This window comes from Urocitellus parryii, chromosome 3 (genome assembly GCF_045843805.1).
Source record: "Urocitellus parryii isolate mUroPar1 chromosome 3, mUroPar1.hap1, whole genome shotgun sequence".
NCBI lineage: Eukaryota > Metazoa > Chordata > Mammalia > Rodentia > Sciuridae > Urocitellus > Urocitellus parryii.
Window position 1 is genome coordinate 10708705 of NC_135533.1, and position 19120 is coordinate 10727824.

Genomic DNA, 19120 nt, shown 5'->3' on the forward strand with positions numbered 1-19120 from the left:
ATCTCCGGATCTTTCATTCTCACCCTGCCCACTCCGTTCAAACTCCCGGCCTCCTTGGTATTCTGCAAACACGCCCACTTACCCTGCTACCTAGGGCCTTTGCTACAAGCCAGACCCCAGGCTTCCTGCACCAAATGTAAAAATGAATTTTCTCTAATGACACTGGATATGATTAATGATGAACAAAATAAATCAAATAAGATTCTATGATATTCTAGTGTCTCAATAATTCCTCTTGTAAATTAAAAAAAAAAAAAGTTCCAAAATATCCCCAACTAAAACATTCCCCTGACATGGCAATCAAGTCTTATGCTTTACTCAATAATTAGTTGGACTGAAATCCAACCATGCCCATTTTTCTGCAGTTCTGGCAGTAAATTGATAACCTCCGGCAAATTTTAATTAGCACCCTTTAAAATAGGATTGCTAGATTAGTCAACTATGAAATCACCTCACCCAGATGATGAAGTTCACATTGCATTTCAAATCCATAACCTGTTTTCACTGGATGAACGTACCGTCACTCCCCGATTGCTAATTACACTCTTCATCTGTGTTTTCATACGTGCACGGCACAGCGTGTGACCCATGCCAGCTGGCGCATCTCGACACTGCTGTTCCTCCTGGCCTTCCAGGCATTTGGTGTTCACAATTAGGGCTCCATCCTTAACCCAGTGGATGGATTTAAATAGTAAGCCTCCTGATGTCCAGGGAGATCACCTGCGTTCAGTGATATGCTCAAGCAAGGGGCTCAGTAAGGACACTGCAGTTACCCTGGCAGGAAAGCTGCTGACTCAGGGGAGGGCCCTCCTTCCTCACGTCTTCACACCCAGATAGCATTTGTAAAGCACCAACTGTTTAGCAATTGTGTTCACCAGATCTTTTATAAGAATGTGAATTGGGTAGTTTTAACTCCACCTTACGGATGAGAAAGTGAATCTTCAGATGGCTTAAATGACTCAACAAAAGCCAGAGCCAAACCAGGGTCACTGGTCACCTGACTGCAGTCTGCTGCCATCACTCTGGTGTCCCCCATCACCTCCAGCCTCCACTCTAACCATCATCTCCTTGTTTGACTCCCTCCAGTCTGTGGCCAGATCTTGCAAAATGCATCGATGCTTGCTTTGCTCTTTCACCTGAAGGAATCATCCCTGCAGTCAGGCTGAGGTCCAGGATCATCCTAGGAAGCCCTGCAATATCTGTCCTCTCCCACCTGCTCTCTGCACTCCAGCCACCCTGGCACCTTTGGTTTTCTAAATTCGATTTGTGCTCACAAGTCCCTTGCACAAGCTAGTACCTCTGTCTGTGACTCAATCCCTTCCTTTTGAACTTGAACTAGGTCTGTCTTTAGTAAGTGGAGCCTTCTAGGCACCCACTGGGGAGGCTGAGCCCCGGGAGTGTCACCACGCTCTCCCTTGGCCGCTGCTGAGGGAAAGCAGGCACCGCCATGGCCTTGATGGAACTGTGGTGCTGCACCTGACCTTGGTACCCTCAGAAGCCAGCCTTCACCCTGGGGAAGACAAGTGCACAGTGGGCGTGGGTGAGGGTGAAACTGTTAGGCCTCTCCATGGAGGAAACAGACCGTGAAGCCCTGGCCCAGAAAAGGGGGCTAAGGAAATCTGGGAAGGGGAATAAATTTGATTCTCTATATTGACCTATTAATCACTATACCATATCAAGATGTCTTTCCTAGACTCTAAACGGTTCTATAACCCAAAGCAAATAACTCATTTACCTTCTTTCTTGTGGTTCTTTTAGGTACTGATAAGGAAGAAATTGACCTAAGGAAAATCTATTGGGTACCTTGTATTATTAAATTGTACCTTTCTACTCTACTCTTTCTCATGCTTATCAATTACAGGGCTGTCTTCTGATAGAGATGAGGATTCCTTCCTGTGTGAAATTTTCCCAAAGGATCCATTGTAAGAGTGGGTTTCTAGATCTCATAGCTACGCTGGCATTGGTAGGATTCTACTCTAGCTCCAATTGACAATAAGGATCTTAATAATTCTGGCCTCAAAATTGTCCTCAAGAGTTAGGTATAAACTTACACAATCTCAGAGCTGGGAGAAACACCAAAGGACATTTAATCCGGTGCTCAAATCTTTCCTTAATGAGCAGCATATTTGCAAAGAGCAGGACTGTATGCATGTCCTTTCACAAACACAGGCATGGACTTTTAATTACCTTATGGCAACTGAACTATTTCCCAATGTCCTCAGGCATCAAACATCTAGTTGACATGAGTCTAAATATATTTGATCAACATTGAAAAACAGCAGAACTTCTTCCACCAGGTGGCAGCCAAACCCTACTAAAGTACAGCGTATATGCTCCACTTTCATCTCCACCATGTAAAACAGTGAATTAAGTTGTGTCCATATTTTCAACCAAGTTCAGGAGGCTCATCATAGGAAAACCCTGGGAAGAGCATTCCTAATGGTGAAGCTCTGAGAAAACGGAGAGTTGATACAAGGGCCATCATCAGGCGCCAGGGTTGAAAGCTGCTTTAGGGTAGCTGTGACAGTCCAACCAGAATTGGGTTCACACCCCAACCCAGTGAAGCTGGGAAATCAGAGAGCAGAGCACAAGCTTCCTTCCAACTCCCAGGTACCCCAGTTCAATAAATCACACCGTGTCTGCTAGGTTTTGTCAGTTTATTGGATACCCCCATACAAAGACACAGTCCTGGACGAGACACTAATGTATACTGTGGACAAAGACAGACTGACACACAATGTGAGGAGTAAAACAGAAACTACCCTATGGACCCCTCTTTTTCCCCAAATAAGCCCCTAAGCAAATTAAGGTAGTGCTAGTAGGAAGAGGTCATTGTATTTAAAGTAGACAAACTACCTCGGGGGTTTGATACAAGCAAAGAAAGGAAGATGACAGTCTGTGGCACATACGACTTCAGATGCTACCATTGTGCTCAGTCGGGAAAACAGGGAAAATGGACAGGGAAGCAAGGAAAGGAAAAGTGGTTCTCCCCTTCCCTGTTGATTCCCTTTCCTTCTAACCAAAGCTTGCCGGCCCAGCTTCTGTCTCCCGAGTCTTTTCCAAAGAACCCCCACATAAGTCTGCAAGAGAGAAGAGAGCAGGCACTTGCCTTGGCTCAAGTGTCTGACTGGGTGTTATTGGGGGATTGGGGGCACAAGGGCTTCTTACTATGCCCAGCCCTAATGGAGCGTGGAAACAGGCCTGCTGGAGACGCTGGTCCAAGCAGATGGGGGACAGGATGGCACAGGAACTGAGCGATCCAAAAGGTTGCTCAACACACACAGATTCTCCAATATGAAGAAAAGTTTAACATAGAAAGTGGTAAACACATTTTAAGCCCATCACTACCCCGTTCCGACATTCACAAGGACGTGGATCACAACATTCTCCCCAGTGTATCCAAACACTAGTGCAAGTCCTCTCCAACACTGTGCTTCAGGAACACATTTCTAGTCAATCGTAGTTCACACAAAAATTAAATACTATGTCCCAAGTCACAACTAGAGAGATCACCTCTGCACAAGATTCCTGGGATTCCAGAACTTTTCAACAGGGAAGCCACTAGCAAGCATAGGACATGTGGCTGGTGTGATTAAGGTCTAAAATTGTATTTAATTAAAATATAAATTTACGCAGTCACATACCTATAGTGGCTAGTGTATTGGACAGCACAGTTCTAGAACATTGCCATCATTACAAAGAGTTCTAGTGAAAAGCTCCAGCCCCTTCCACAGCCACATCAGCAATTGATAATATCCACAGAACTCACAACCAGAGCTTTGCTATTCCATGGATATGCTCTTTGCAGCCTCTAGTGGAGCTTCTTCAAAGATTGAGTCCTCTATCTGTAATAACACCTGAATCAAATTAAATCTGATTCTGCGCTCTCACAAACGAGCACGTTGAGAAAGTCAGACTTGGTAGTGTGTGAGGCATGAGGGTCTTCAGTTCAGTCTGCTGAGGAGACGTTGGCAATTCATTCAGACACAGGGGCCGCCATTCCATCCTGCTCAACCTGGGCCTAGAGGTCCTTTGTGATAAGTCTCCAGGTCACAGATCTCAGAGTTCACCTTCCACCCTGACTCCAGTGTCAATATGTCATCTCAGTCCTATTAACCAAGTGGGAAATAGTGTATCGATGGGCCATGGGTCTTTGATGTTCACAGATCACAGACGCACGTGTGCACACTCACATCCAAGAAGCAGACAGGTGAGGGGTGGGGCTCACTCCTTTCCTTACAGCACATGCTACCCTCCAGATGTGGCCCGGTCAGCCTCTTCAGAGCCCTACACCTTTCTTCTGCTGCCATGATTCAGGAATTTAAGAGCACAAATTCCTCTTGTCTTTGTTCTGGATCGGGAAAACTCCCCCACAACCCCCAGTCTCAAATTAAAATTTCTGCTTGCTAAGTAGAAGCAGTGTTGATCCTGGGTAAGAGGGCTGAGTTGTCCACAAAGCATTAATATTTTCTGCTCTTTAATTTGTTTACAAAAATGATACTAAAATACAAATGAACACCTTCACAAATTATTCTTCCAGATTGACCAAGTATTGCTATTTTCTAAATAGCAATAGTACATAATCATCCATCCATTCAACTTGTAGCATCACAGACAATATTAGCTGCCCAGATTAATTAAAATTATGAAAATCAATGCAAATTATATACCCTCTTCTGAACTCAAGTATGACTTTTTTACCACTGACATGGCAAATTTGCAAGGAAGAGAATTTTTGCATATAGTAGGAACTTAATGCATGTCTGGGAGTTACAGCATGACACTCCTAACATTAGCCTTCTCTAGTTTCTTTGGCTAACTGAAAGGATGGGATGCAAATATTCTCCCTCCCTTTCTGAGCTTTGTCCTCTATATTCTCAAAGAAAGAGAAACAAATTGTGGGTGTTAATGATTCCGTCTAAGATCAGGTTTGAGGGGGAGGGGGCGGTGAAGTGTACTGAAGAGGCAGAGATCAGGAAGGGACTTTATCTGTCCATGGGCTAAGGAGGTGAGGAGGTGTGAGTGGAAGGAGAAGCAAGACCTCAGAGAGGACTGTGTCCATTCTACAGACAGAAGGCCACTGAGCCCTACTACCAAAAATTGCATTCACTCCAGCAGAGAGCTCTCAGCACCGAGGGATGTGTAGACAGAGTTGAGTCTCAGTGATGTGCTCCAAGGACAGAGGACAGAAGAGTGGGTGTTATCTTCTCTGTCAGGCCCAGAATCTTGGAGAAGCCTTGGAATGACATGATGAATTTCTTGCCAGCCCAGAAAGACACAACCTAGAGAGTCAACAGGAGGCTGACTTACAGAACAAAGGAGATGTTTCTCAGTTTATCTGAGTGTGTGAGTCTAGATTCCTGTGTGCCATCGTCGTTAAGTAGGTGGGAAGCATGCAGGGTAAGTTCCCGTAGTTATGCAGCTTTTGCACCGAGATTGTGGTTGCACCAATAGTCTCTTGATTTGAACAGGAAGAGCAGAGGTGTATTGCCTGAACCCAGGGAGCAGTGACACTGGGCATGTGCCCACAGACTTCATAGGGCAATGCTATTCCTTGCTCAAGGTCAAGAACACAAATCATGGATTTTTTTTTTTTTTTGGTGTTTTAACATACTTATAAGTCTAAGGACAAATTTACGATGTCGAATCCTCCCAGAACAAATGCTACTTTCTCACCTCTGAGCCTCTGGTGATTTACTTCAACTGTCTTGTAACTCAGAGGTCAAAGAATCAAAGAAATTGAGGACTCCCTCTTCACCTTTGAAATTAAAATCTACAAAGAAAATTTCAAGGTGATAAAAGACATAAAACCCTATCGGTGTATAAATGACAAGACAAAGAATATGTTATAATACTCTTAATAATAGGAAAAGCTGTCATTGTGGAGGCAGCCACTTTATTTAAAGTCCTCACTCCTGACCCTTTGATTACAGGAAGGAAAGTTAAGGTGAACTGCAAGCTAGGTTGGGGGTGGGGGGCAATATGAGAGCCCTGGGGATACTCTTAACTCCTATGAACTAGAACAGTGGGCTTGACCGTGGTCCATCCATACGTGCACATAGCATAATGTGGTCACCACTATTCCTCAGTGCCTCCCCTTGCCCTCTCCTCTACCCTCCCCTAGCTCCTCTTCCTCTACACATGGTTTTTTCCTTCTACTATCATGATATCCCCTTTTCTCTTTTTCCCCCTCTAGCTTCCACGTATAAGAGAAAATCATGATACTTTTCTGTGTCTGACAATATTTAGATTAACATGCTGTTCCCCAGTTCCATCCGTTCCCCTGCAAATAACACAATTTCATTTTTCTTTATGGCAGAATAGAGAGAGAGAGAGAGAACCACATTTCCTTCATCCATTCATCTGTCAATGCATATCTAAGCTGATTTCATAACCTGGCTATGTTGCATTGTGCTGTGATAAACAGAGGTATGCAGGTGTCTCTGAAGTAGGCTGACTTTGGTTCTTCTGGGTAGACACCAAGAAGGGAAATAGTTGGATCATATGGTGGTTTAATTTTTAGTTTTTTGAGAAACCTCTTGTTTTAGTCAGCTTTTTTACTGCTGTGACTTAAGGACCCAACCAGAACAATTGTAGAGGAGGAAAAGTTTTATTTGGAGTCTTACGGTTTCAGAGGTCTCAATCCATACACAGCCAGGTCCATTTCTCAGGGCTCAAGGTGAGGCAGAACATCATGGCTGAAGAGTTGGCAAAGAGAAACAGCTCACATGGTGATCGGAAGGCAGAAAGAGAGAGAGTCTCCACTTTCCAGATACAAAATATATACCCCATAGCTATGCCCCCAAAGAACCACTTCCTCCAGCCACACCCCACCTGCCTCCAGTCACCACCCACTTAATCCCATCAGGGATTAATCCATTGATTAGATGAAGGCTGTAACCCCATCATCTCTCCTCCAAACCTTCTTGAATTGTCTCACATGTGAGCTTTTGGAGGACACCTCACATCCAAACCATAACACCTCCATACTGATTCTTTAGAATAATTTTATATTACACCATCAAGTTTGAAAAAAAAATAGATCAGAAAGGCATGACCATCAAGTGCCCAAAGGAGTAATTGTCCACCACAGGTGCAGCTCAACACATGCCTGCAGAGCATCTCTCCAGCAGACTGGGAGGCCGCTCAGACTACTGGCTTTAGCTGTGGCATGACCTGAGCAAAGCCATGTTGGCAAAGGCTGCTGTGTTGCAGAAACAGAAGATAAAGAGGTCAGGATGCAGGCTAGTTTGCATCAGGCGCCTGCCATTCAGTTGCCACCCACTCTAACTGATCTGTGCCTTTCCAGTTCTCTGATTCCACCCCCCTCCCCCTCAGAACCCATTTCTGGCAGTGCAGCCAAATCTGAAGGGAAGCAGAGAGTAGAGAGCGGTTTCCCTTATATCCCAGATGTCATGTCCACAGAAGAAGTACAGATGCCAGGAAGAAGTTCCCTGCTATTGATGAAGGGACAGGTGATTAGTACAGGCAACAACCAGGAGAAAATGGCTCAAAAACAGGAAGGCAGGTTGTTTTAGGGAAAAGGGAAACTTGAAGAGATGGCAGAGAAAAGGTGGACAGGCATTTGTAGTGAATGGAAATCTTGTTTCTCAAACAGAACAGCCGTGATTAGTCTGAAGTCTCCTGGGCTCCCTGCTAAGGGTGGGAGATTCCTGGAAGATTCCAGAAGCCCAAGGGTCAGAATTGTGGGGGATCAGAGGGAGCAAACCTCCATTTTGTACCTAGAGATTTGGGTGAGGCCTGAAGCGTCCAAGAGGAAGACCCTGAATGCCCCTCGAAAGACAGCATGCAAACAAGCTAAAGATGAGAACTGTAGTTGTTCAATTGGGATGAATTTTGACTTCCTGATAAAATGCAGGCAAATGACAGCTGGAGGGGAATTGTTTGTTTCTACATTCAGCATCCAAACAACTCCCCGTTTGTGTGGGTTCTGTGGCTGCAGGACCCCATTCCTCACTACTGGAGACAAGAATCCACTTCTGCCCTCTAGAGACTGGGGTGTGAGCATCCATCCACTGGGCAATTTGATGCTTCTGCTCAGGACTTTGCCAGGAGAGATTCCGTTGCAGAACGAGTCAAGACGTGATTTAGAGCAGGGCTGCACTAGGGTTAAAGTGCCCACTCTGCTCTGGGTGGGAACCTGACTTCTGCCTAGCCATTTTCCAAGTCTGTGTTTTCACTTCTACTGAATCTATGAGCTACTCATATACTGTTCAATAAATTCCTTTGTTGCCTACGTTTATGAAATTTAGAGAAAAGCAGAGGACAAAAACAGACCCGTGACAAATTCCTCTGGGTCTCAAAGAGATGAAAACACAGAAACTAGAAATCTCATCTAAAGAACAAAGAGCCAGAGGATGGTGGAGATGAGGGCTCAGGAGTGAACCAGACCATGGAAATTAAGAAAGAACTCAGTGAAGAAAGAGAGTAACTGGTATTCTGGGACTGACATCTCTTTCTCCATCTCCCCCCATTACCTTGGTCATATTTCTATCTTGGGAAGTAGCACCCTACCTTATAATTATTTCCCCCCTGAGACTATGGTGCGAGCAGGGTAAGATCCACCACTTACTCCCTGTGGCATCTGTACTTCCCAGTGCTGTCCACAGCAGGTGCTCCAGAAAGCATGATGGGGGCAGGGAGCAAGGAAGGCCAGAGTGATACTTGGAAAAGGAAACTAAGCCAGCCTCTGTGTGGTTCTGCCCCTCCTTGGGATGTTGCCAACAGCTGCCTGGGTTCTCATCACAGACCCTCCTCAGGTGGGACACTTACCTGCTGACTCCATCATTTCCAAGTGACTCCTCTCCCTCCTCTCCTCCAAACCCTTTAGTACCATTTATACTTTTAGGAAAGACAAGAAGAGTCTTTGACTGCAGGCTACTTTCTGCCCTGCAAAGTACCCTGAAGCTAAAGAATGCTAAGGCTTGATCAAGTGCCTGAATACAAAGGAAGAAAAAATAGTAACAAAATACAAATTCACATCTCAAAAAGGTACCTTGAGACATCTTTTCCACCTATTCCCATGGGCTTATGAGGGCTACTCACAGTCATGGGTCTTCATCCGTGTCACCCCCAGCCTCAGCATGAAGAAGCATGTGTTTTATTCAGAATGTGCTTAGTACACATAATGTCCAGGTAGAGGAAAGAGATCAGCAGAGGGGGATTAACCATAAACCCTTGGATTCCTGGAGAAACTTGAAAAGATTGCCTGCATTGCACAGTCAGATTATGTTTAGAAATTTGAAACCTCTCTCAGACAGCAGGAAAAGCATAGAAGTTAGAAGAGCCCCTCTTTCTACCGAGAAAGGGCCACCAAGCAGAGAGTGCATGTTCAGTGCTCGCATGGTGGCCTTGCAGAACGTGTTAATTACACTGAACCCGTTTTCTTGACCTACCGTGTGTACTTGTGAGGGAAGCAGACAGCTTGAGTTCTTAGCTCTTAGATCTCTAGACCAGGAGAAGCCAGAGCCTAGCCCGATGCAATGACAACCCGCACAGCACTCAGGGCTCCTCTGGGAATCCGTGCCAGATCCATTAATCCCGTGACATTCTCAGGTTGTCTCTGGACATTGAGAAGGAGGAGGCAAATATACAGTTCACTGACCAGAAGAACAGACCAAAGCAGGGTCAGTAATGCCCCACCCTCCCCCTCAATTTTCCATTTTCTCACACATTTTCCAAGGGTCCTTGCCATGAATCAAAAGCCATATGATAATTCAGGGGACATTGTGTGAGCAAAAGGATGAGCTCAACTCCAGGCTGAGGCAGCTGCACCTTGGTGCTCATTCCTCCTGTGGGCGGGTCTGGGAAGAGGATGTACTTTCCAGGTGATCAGCCAGGGGGTCAGCCTGGGTCCTGTCTATACAGAGTCAGTGATAGACATGTCCTCTGAGAGACAATTAAGCCTTGCTGTTCCAGTGCAGTGGGATCTGAGGATCATCTTTTGTTAGTATTGCAGTGTAGTTATCCCATCCCATCCTGGTCACGTGGCGGACTCCCTCATCTCTTTAAGACTCCCACTGCCCACATATCTCCTGGATGGCCCTTTTTCCAAACACACAGTCACCAATGTTAGACTCTCACACCTGCCCAGAGAAGTTGCAAAACAACATTGCTGTCAGTCTAGGTCACTTTACGCTGTGGCCTTCGGTCAGTTCTCTAGAAATATTCTTCCACCTTCATTAGAGGAAGCTTTAAACTATCTCTGGTAAGAGGATGGTGGAGAAGATTGGCAGTGCCCTCAGGCCTGGGGGCCAGTAATTCAGAAGTCTCCTATATTCATTGAGATAAATTCTCAATGGCAAGTGGTTCTTTTGATACAACAGGGAACCTAGTTTCACTTTATTCTCTAGGAACTTGGGTATGTGCTTGTTTATAATCCCATGAATTCTTCTGCCTCCTGGAGTATTCACATCTTGACTCTTTTCTCCCATCAAACACACACACACACACAAATGACAGGCCATCTAGCCTGGTCATTGAGTACCAAATGTTCCCCAAGGTGTTCTGGACCCTATCAAGGCAGGTCTTTGCTAGTCAATTAAATTTAGGATTCTGCTGGAGGCCACTTAGGGCCCTGTATAGAGAGGATGTCACTGCCCCATTTTCAACACTAAGCATTCAGAATCTATTATAAAGATGAACATTGCATTGAAGTTACAATGTATAGTTTATTAATGAAGAATATGCATAAAGGTCATCTTGAGATCTGCAAATGGTATTTCAATATCAGGGGAGAAATAAAAAGAGATATACATAAAGTGGGGAGAGCATGGAAGGGCCGTGTTGGGAAGGAGAAGAGGGAGCAGGAGGGTGTGGAGGGATGGCTACAGAGGAGTGGGATGTGGGGAGGGAAGCTCTTAGTTTTTCACTCCTCATTACATTAGCAGCAGGTGGTTGCCAGAGGGAGCTGGTTCATGCAATCTTCCCATTAACTCATGAGACTGATATTGTCCCTATTTTACATGAAAAAAATAAGACTGAGATGAATGTGTCCAGCTAGTAGAAGGCTAAATTGTAATGCAAAACTACATCTTCCCTTCTCCAAAACCCAAGTTCTTTTCATCAACCCGTGATATTTTTTTAACCTGTTAAGAGTCCTATATTAGCACATATTGACATTAATCTATTATTTAGTAAACATCATCATTTTTCCCTATCAACATGTATTCTGTGTTCTATTCTTCTCTGAGTTAAACCGGGTGTGTTCCCCCCAAAAAATCCACATGGTAAAAATTATATTACCACACCAATGAAAGGAGAAGTTTCCACTTTCAGCTACAAATGACTAGGAGAGGTCAAAGCTGAGTGCTGGGTTTCACTAAAACTTTTTCCAACCAGGTGAATTTGAACAACAGCCATGAACATACAGTAAGTGGACATCCCATGCTGAGAAAGGACACAATACCTTGACTCACACCTGGTACGTGACAATGTCACTGGATCAAACGAGTGACTACCTTCTGACCAATGAAATGATTTGACCAACTATTCATAAGTTATGAATTCATTTATCTTCCATCCAGAAGGAGTTTTAAATCATTACTTAGTATAACCAGTTTGAAGACTTCTTCCTGGTGGATAAATTCCTTGTCACTTCCAGTTAACTAAACAGTGAATTTCATTCACGAGGTACATTCACTGGCAAACAAGCAAGTTAACTCAGTATTGTGAGCTTTTTTAAAAATTCTGGAGAGTTTTGTTTTGTTCTGGGATGTATCTGAACCTCTCCCTTTCTTGACTAAAGGGTTGGGCTTCCAAAATCTTTTGTCCTTATCAACTTTCAGGAACAGGTAAGACTCTTGAATCCCTAACACCATGATCCCGAGTGCATGTGTCCCAGGCAATTCAAGAGGTAGCTGAGATATGAGTCTCTAAGACCCTGGCTTCGCTCAGGCCAGAATTTTGCTGACTCCAACTCTCTCAGAGTAAAACTGATGCTTTGAAAGTGATGATCTCTAAAGAGATTGTAGGAAATAACTTTTCCTACACTTACCTATCACAGAAACAAGAGAACTCTACCATCTGTGAGAGAAAAAAAAATTAGACTATGGGCCACAAATTGTTTTAATGATGAGATAATGTTCTAGAAGGGAACCAGCACCTGCCCAACATCCTTGCTGATTAGCATAATGTAGAACACCTGCTACAGCCTGGCAGCCATTCCAGCCCAAGTTTTAGTTGTCATTGTTGTTTTTTTTTTTTTTACAAGACTGCTTCTCTGATGTTTTGTTTTTTATCATTTCCACATTTCCCAAATAATCAAGCCATACTGTCTTTAGAAAGCAAGATTACACACTAGGACTGGGTGTTCATTACTGAAGCAAACATTTTCCCAGAACCTATGTCAGGCACGGGGTAGGCTGAGAGGTTAAAATCTAAATAAGGCATAAAGGTTACTGCCCTCCAGGAGATCAGGAGATCTTAGGAGTAGAAGTCAAAATAAGACTGTCCACAATATAGGCAAATCCTGTAGCAACTAACACTGACACCTGGATAAGTTTAGTAAAATAACTGGTCATCTGGTTAAGTCTCGAGGAACAAGTGAAATTTGGCCAGATGGAGCACACACAGGGAGGCAGTCATCCAGTGCACTGAGATGGAAATGTGTGCAGATGGTCAAGCTGTTTTGAGTAAGTAAAAGTGGCTTGTATGTAGGATAGGAATGAAGTCAGCCTTTATAGGGCCAAATAAGCCAAGATAGAGCTAGGACCTGATTCTCTAGACAGTGGGAAGCAAACCAAAATTGACAAGTAGTCTGTGGGCACTTCTGCTTCCCATCAGTATCAGGGGACAGACATCAGATTTACCCTGTGAACTTCAACAACTCAAAAACTGTGCAAAGCATGTCATCCAATGGTCACAGCCACTGGACCACAACCCTTGAAGGACACTCATTCCTGGGAGAAGGGAAACAAATGAGGTGAGCCCCACAATTTCCCCAGCTTGTTTTCTGAAGGTAATTTCTTGCAGAGTTGAGGACACAGAATTGAGGGATTCAAGGAGACTGAGGTGTCTGTACTTCCTAGGACAGATGCTGGGGAGGAAAGTACTTGTTATACATAGAGAGGGGAGAGTGAATAGAGGGAAGAATGAGACTAGAAGACCCTCACGTCTTCAGGTGAAAACCAATCAATGCAGGTATGTGAGAAAACTACTCTAGCCAGGAAAAGAACCAAGCAATGGAAAATAAGAGGTAAAATGAGCAAATTTCACACAGGACCAGGAAGAATTTGGATTCTTGCCAGCCAGAGAAGATAAACATAGTAATTCACACTTGGTATTCACATTCAGGTACTGAGGCTGGGCCTATCACCTCGGCTGTTGGGGAAATTACCCTTACACTGAAAGCCTCTCTGTACCTAAAAACACTTAAAAGCAAGTCTCAAAAATTTAAAGCATTTTTAAGTAACAAAACAACAGGATAAAACTTAGGAGCAACACACACACATTTTTACTCAGTATCAGTGGGAGGCTGGTTCCCAATATCCCATGTGTACCAAAAATCTCCAAGTTAATGGCGTAGTATTTCCATGAAACTTATGCACAGCTCCTGTATACTTTAAATCATCTCTAAATTGTTGATTATACCTAATACAATGTGAATGTTTTATTGATAATTGTCATACAGTATTGTTTAGGCAATAACAGGAAGAAACACTCTGCATATGTACAGTACAATTACTTTTTATAGAATATTTTTGATCCTCAGTAGGTTATATCTGTGGATGTGGAATCCATGGATATAGTGTGTGTGTGTGTGTGTGTGTGTGTGTGTGTTTGTGTGCAAATATACAGATAATTTATGATGAGGTTCCATCATAGGAAAGCCATCGTGAATTAAAAATATCATAACTGAAAAACGCATTTAGCACACCTAACTTATCAAACATGTTAGCAACACAGTACACTGCAGAGTACCAGTTGTTACTCATGTTATTGCATGTCTGACTGGGATCTGTGTCTCCTGGGTGCTGCCTGGGAGATCATGAGGTCTCATATTACATATTACTGACCCAGGAAAAGTTCAAAATTTTAACTTCACAGAATGATTTCTACTGAATACAAATTTCTTTCATACCTTATAAGTTGAAAGATCTCAAGTTAAGCCACTGTATGTCAAGGACACACATATGTGCACACACAAGCACCTATACCCACAAATACTATATTCAACAAGGTAAAATTCACAATGTCTAGTACTCAATAAAATATTTCTAGGCATACAAAGCAGCATGAAAAGACAATCCAACATCAGATGAAAGTATATTGAGAGAAATAGACCCAAAATAGCAGACAAGGATGTGAGAGTCATTCTATAATTTTATTCCATATATTCAGAAATGCAGAGGAAAATAAGTGCACATGGAGAAGACATAAAAGTGACTCAGATCAAATTCCAGATATGAAAAACTCCATGTCTGAGACAATAAACCAGATGGAATTAACTACAGTCACAGAAGAAGGAAAAATTAGAAAACTTGAAGACATGGTAATAGAAACTGTCCAAAATGAAACACAGAAAGATAAAGAAGCCTGAAAAATATATGTAAAGCACCAATGAACTGTGAGACAACTTCAAAATGCTAATAGAAGTAAAACTGAAGCCCTCGAAAAAGAGAAGAGATAGAAAGGGACACAGAAAAAAAAATTTGAAGAAATAATAGATGAAACATCTCCCAGATTGATGGGAACTATATGCTAAATAAACTCCAAGCACAAAATGCATAAAGCAAGTTATGGTAAGGCACAGCATAATCAAACTGCCCATAATGAATAATAAAGAGAAAAATCTTAAAACCAGGTAGGTACTAAAAGGTCACATGGGTAGATGAACAAAGAACGATGGCAGATTTCTCCTGAGGAACAATGGAGGTGGAAGACTATGGACTAACATTTTTAAAATACTCAAGGAACAACTGTTAACATAAAATTCTATACTCACTTTTCACAAATGAAGGCAAAGAAAGGACTATTTTGACACGTCAATGCTGAATTCATCATCAGACTTCCTATGAAAAAATGCTGAAGGAATTCCTTTAACAAGAAAAATTATATGACATGGAAATCTAGATCCATCCAAAGGAATGCTGGGCAGTGGAAATGGAAAATATGTAAGCAAAATATAGTACTAGTTTTGCTAATTTTAAAAACATTTTTGGGGCTGGGGATGTGGCTCAATCGGTAGTGCACTCGCCTGGCATGCGTGCAGCCTGGGTTCGAACCTCAGCACCACATACAAACAAAGATGTTGTGTCCGCCAAGAACTAAAAAATAAAAAAAATATATATATTAAAAATTCTCTCTCTCTCCTCTCTCTCTCTCTCTCTCTCTCTCTCTCTCAAAAAAAAAAAAAAAAAATTTATAAGACAATTGACCATGAAAACCAAAATAATAATGTATTGTGGGGTTTTTATAACATGGGTAGAAGGAAAATGTATGACAACAATAGCACAAAGGACAGGAAGGAAGACAGAAGTCCCCTGTGTTCAGGTTGCTGTGTTTAGTGAGGTGGCATGATGTCACTTGCAAGTAGCTTGTTGAGTTAAACATATCCTGCAGGTCCCAAAGCAGTCACTTAAAAGAAGAACAGTGATGGGCTGGGGTTGTGCTCAGTGGCACAGTGCTTTCCTGGCATGTGTGAGGCACTGGGTTCGATTCTTATACACATAAAAATAAATAAATAAAATAAAGGTATTAAAGAACAGTGATGTCGTGAAACAATGGTATAGTAACAAGCTAACAAATGAAATTAAAATACACAGCTTCTCAAATATAAGGCAGAAAAAGAAGAATCAAGAACAGATGACACAAATTGGAAACAAATTGCCAGATGCTAAATTTAAACCCAATTATATCAATAACTTCATTCTATATAAATATTTTAAACACTCTAATGGAAAGGCAGAGGGTCAGACAGGATAAACAGGAAAAACAGCTATACAGTGCCTACACGAAGGCCACCTTCCATATGAGGTTGTTTGTGTCCATTACTAAAGACTGAGCCAGCCCTAACAGGCTCTCAACCTGGCTCAGCCTCCAAAAAGCTATGGCCTCCAGTGACTGTGAACTTTTCCAGAGAGTAATGACAAGGACTCTAACATGGTACATGTTATTCCTGGTTACTGGATTCTTCACTTCTCAAAATACCTAATAAATATTTCCAGGAACGATCCCAACTTATTAGGCTTATCAAATACTTGTTGTGCCTAAGACAGTGAGTGACCAGAAACTGAAATATGTGCTACAAACATGATAAAGAAAAAAAAAGATCCATATTCGGAGTTCATTCATGAGTTCACTCATGATAACTAACCCTGATAACCTACCCACTATGCCTCATATGTGGAACACATAGGTATATATGGTGGTGAAACAAACTAGTATAGTTTTTGTACCCAAGAAACTTAAAAATAGAGGAGACAGACTGTAAACAAAAATATGATCCCGTGTCGTCTGAAGTGGTGTAAGGGAAACAGAGAATATTAGGAGGCAGGAGTGCAGCAAAGCATGTGGCCAAGGGAGTCCTCCCTGGGGACTGTGAACTAGCCACCAGAGAACAAGGAGGTCTCCAAGTCAGCAAGGGCACATGTGAAGGCTGAGAGACAGAAAAATCCTGATGTGTTTCAGGGACTTGAAGAACAAGATTGGCTGCCCCAGATGAAGTAGAAGAGGCTGGGTCATGCAGGGCCACAGGAAGAAGTTTTGATTTTCCTCTAAGGACAATGGAAACTCATTACAGCATATAAATAGAAGAGGACACATGTGACTTAATTTGCATTTTTAAGACACTCTTTCTTGCAAGTCCGTGGAGAATGGAGCACAGCAGGGTAGGAGTAGACAGGGAAATGGGAATATTCAGACAGTTGATGCATAGGCTATGAGGGAGAGCTAGGAACCAAGGCGGTTCCAACTGGGTGGAAGATGATAGGAAGATGAGAGGGGCTGTTGATTTGGGCATGGGTCTCAGGAGTGCTGACTGAGAATCAGACTAGGATTGAAAGTTTGAGAGACATCCCTGCTTGTCCTTGCTCATGAGCTCAAGTCACAGATAAAGAACTGTGCCTGGGGCAGTAGCTCTAAGATTTCAGATCAGAAGTTATATCCCTAAGCAGAAGATAGGTCTTTAATAATGTTCAGTGCATCTAATTTCAAATATGGCTCCCCTCCTGTCCTTTACTCTTGACTCCCTCTCCTGAGGACTGCTATGAATGACCGCCTACCTGACAAAACCCCATCCAGGTTAAATCACAAATTCCCCTGCACTAAGTTAATAACACATGCAGCAGCCCAGCTTGTAAGATAGACAATCAGAAGCCTTTTGCAAAAGGAAGACCAGCTCGAGTAGCCTATCCAGTTCTATTGCTTTCTTCCAACCAACTAAACAACAGGTTTGGCAGGATGAATTAGTTCCCAGGTAATCAATCTAGTCTGTCATAGTTTAGTGTCTGTGCCTCACTGAACTCAGCCTCATGTCACCACACTCTCCTCCATGCAAAGGACGGTACTCCCAGCTTCTAACCCACATTGGCAATCTTGGCCTTGATCGACCTCAGCAGAGGAGATATTTAAAAACAAGGTTAGGTCATCTTCCACTGAAAGACCTGGAATAGTCACCATGCTTTGTGAATGTAAGTCTGGTTCTCCAAAAAGGCAGAGGAACTTGCTAGCCAAGACTTGCTCCTACCTTTTACACTCTATTCACCAGATCGGGAGGGTACCTGTGTCATGCGACACCAAGAAGGCTTCACGGCTAAAGATGGAGCAGAATATGGGGACCAGGCCTCGGGAGAAGACAGAGCCCTCCTCCCACCTACTGAGCTCTCCTGACAAAGCAGGTCCTGTTGGGAACCCCCAGCCCCAGCCAGGCCACCAGCAGAGATGGTGCAGCCCCAGGACACTGAAGGAGCAAGGACCTTGTCAGAGGCACTTCCTGCCCCTATGTGAAGCTGTCCTGCTGGTTGTTGGTTTCTGACCTCTGTTCCAGACCCCGCCTTGATGACATGGAGGAGTGTGGCTCACCCATTGTGCAACCTGTTTCTGTAAAAAGAACAACTTTATGGTTGGGCTTGAGATAAAACAAACAAGCAAACAAACAACAACAAACCCAACCTAGATCAATAACCTGCTGGAAGAGAGGGGGAGAAGCTTATATGAGAAAAACAATTAGCAGCTTTCTTGCCAACTTTCCATTTCAGTTTTTAAAAATGTAGATATTTAAATTACAAGGTTTATGTTTTCTCCCCACACGTGGTGAACCCTTGAATTATAGTGCTGTCATTCGGTAAATTCTGAAGACTCTGAAATAATATAGAACTGTTTTCATAGACCTTTTGGGGGAGCAATGCTTGCAGTCACACATGGAATAAAATTGCAACCACAAGCACATAAAGACAAAGCAAAAATAGTGGTACAAACACTAAGATAAAATGTGTGCAATGGTAAATAACTGATGCTTTGAGGACAAATGGCACTTTTTCCATTTCTAATCATTTTGCATTTACCACTATTTTTCTAACACATTTGCATTCCTATTATTGTCTTACTTTTAAAACAAATTGAGTATTAATTCCTCTGCTTGCCTCTCCACACCCCATTAAAGGAATAGACATAATTTAAGTCTTTATTCAAAAACTACTGTCAACATAAGGTTAGTAATTCCCCTACATATAAAATACAGTAATTCAATTTAATTTTGTGAATTAAATTTGACCAAATCTAAAAGAACTGAACTTGTGCTCAGAACATGGGGATCATATTTTTGACATTTTGTTTAGAGATAAATATAGATTCATATCTATAGAAATAATAATAACAGTAAGAAATAAAACAGAGAGATCCCATATACCCTTTTCTCAGCTTTCCCCAGGGTAACATCTAGAGTGACTCCAGGACATTATCACCTAGGAAACCACAGGCCGCTCTCAGGTGCATGCAGGTGTATTTAATTCTATCCAACTTTGTCCTCCCTGTGGGCTTGTGGAGACTCCACCACATCAAGGTTCACCTCCTTCCCTGCTCCCTAACTCCTGGCAACAGGTACCAACTGCTGGTCAATGGACAGTTATCAATCCCTTATGGGCAAGTCAGTATGTCCAGC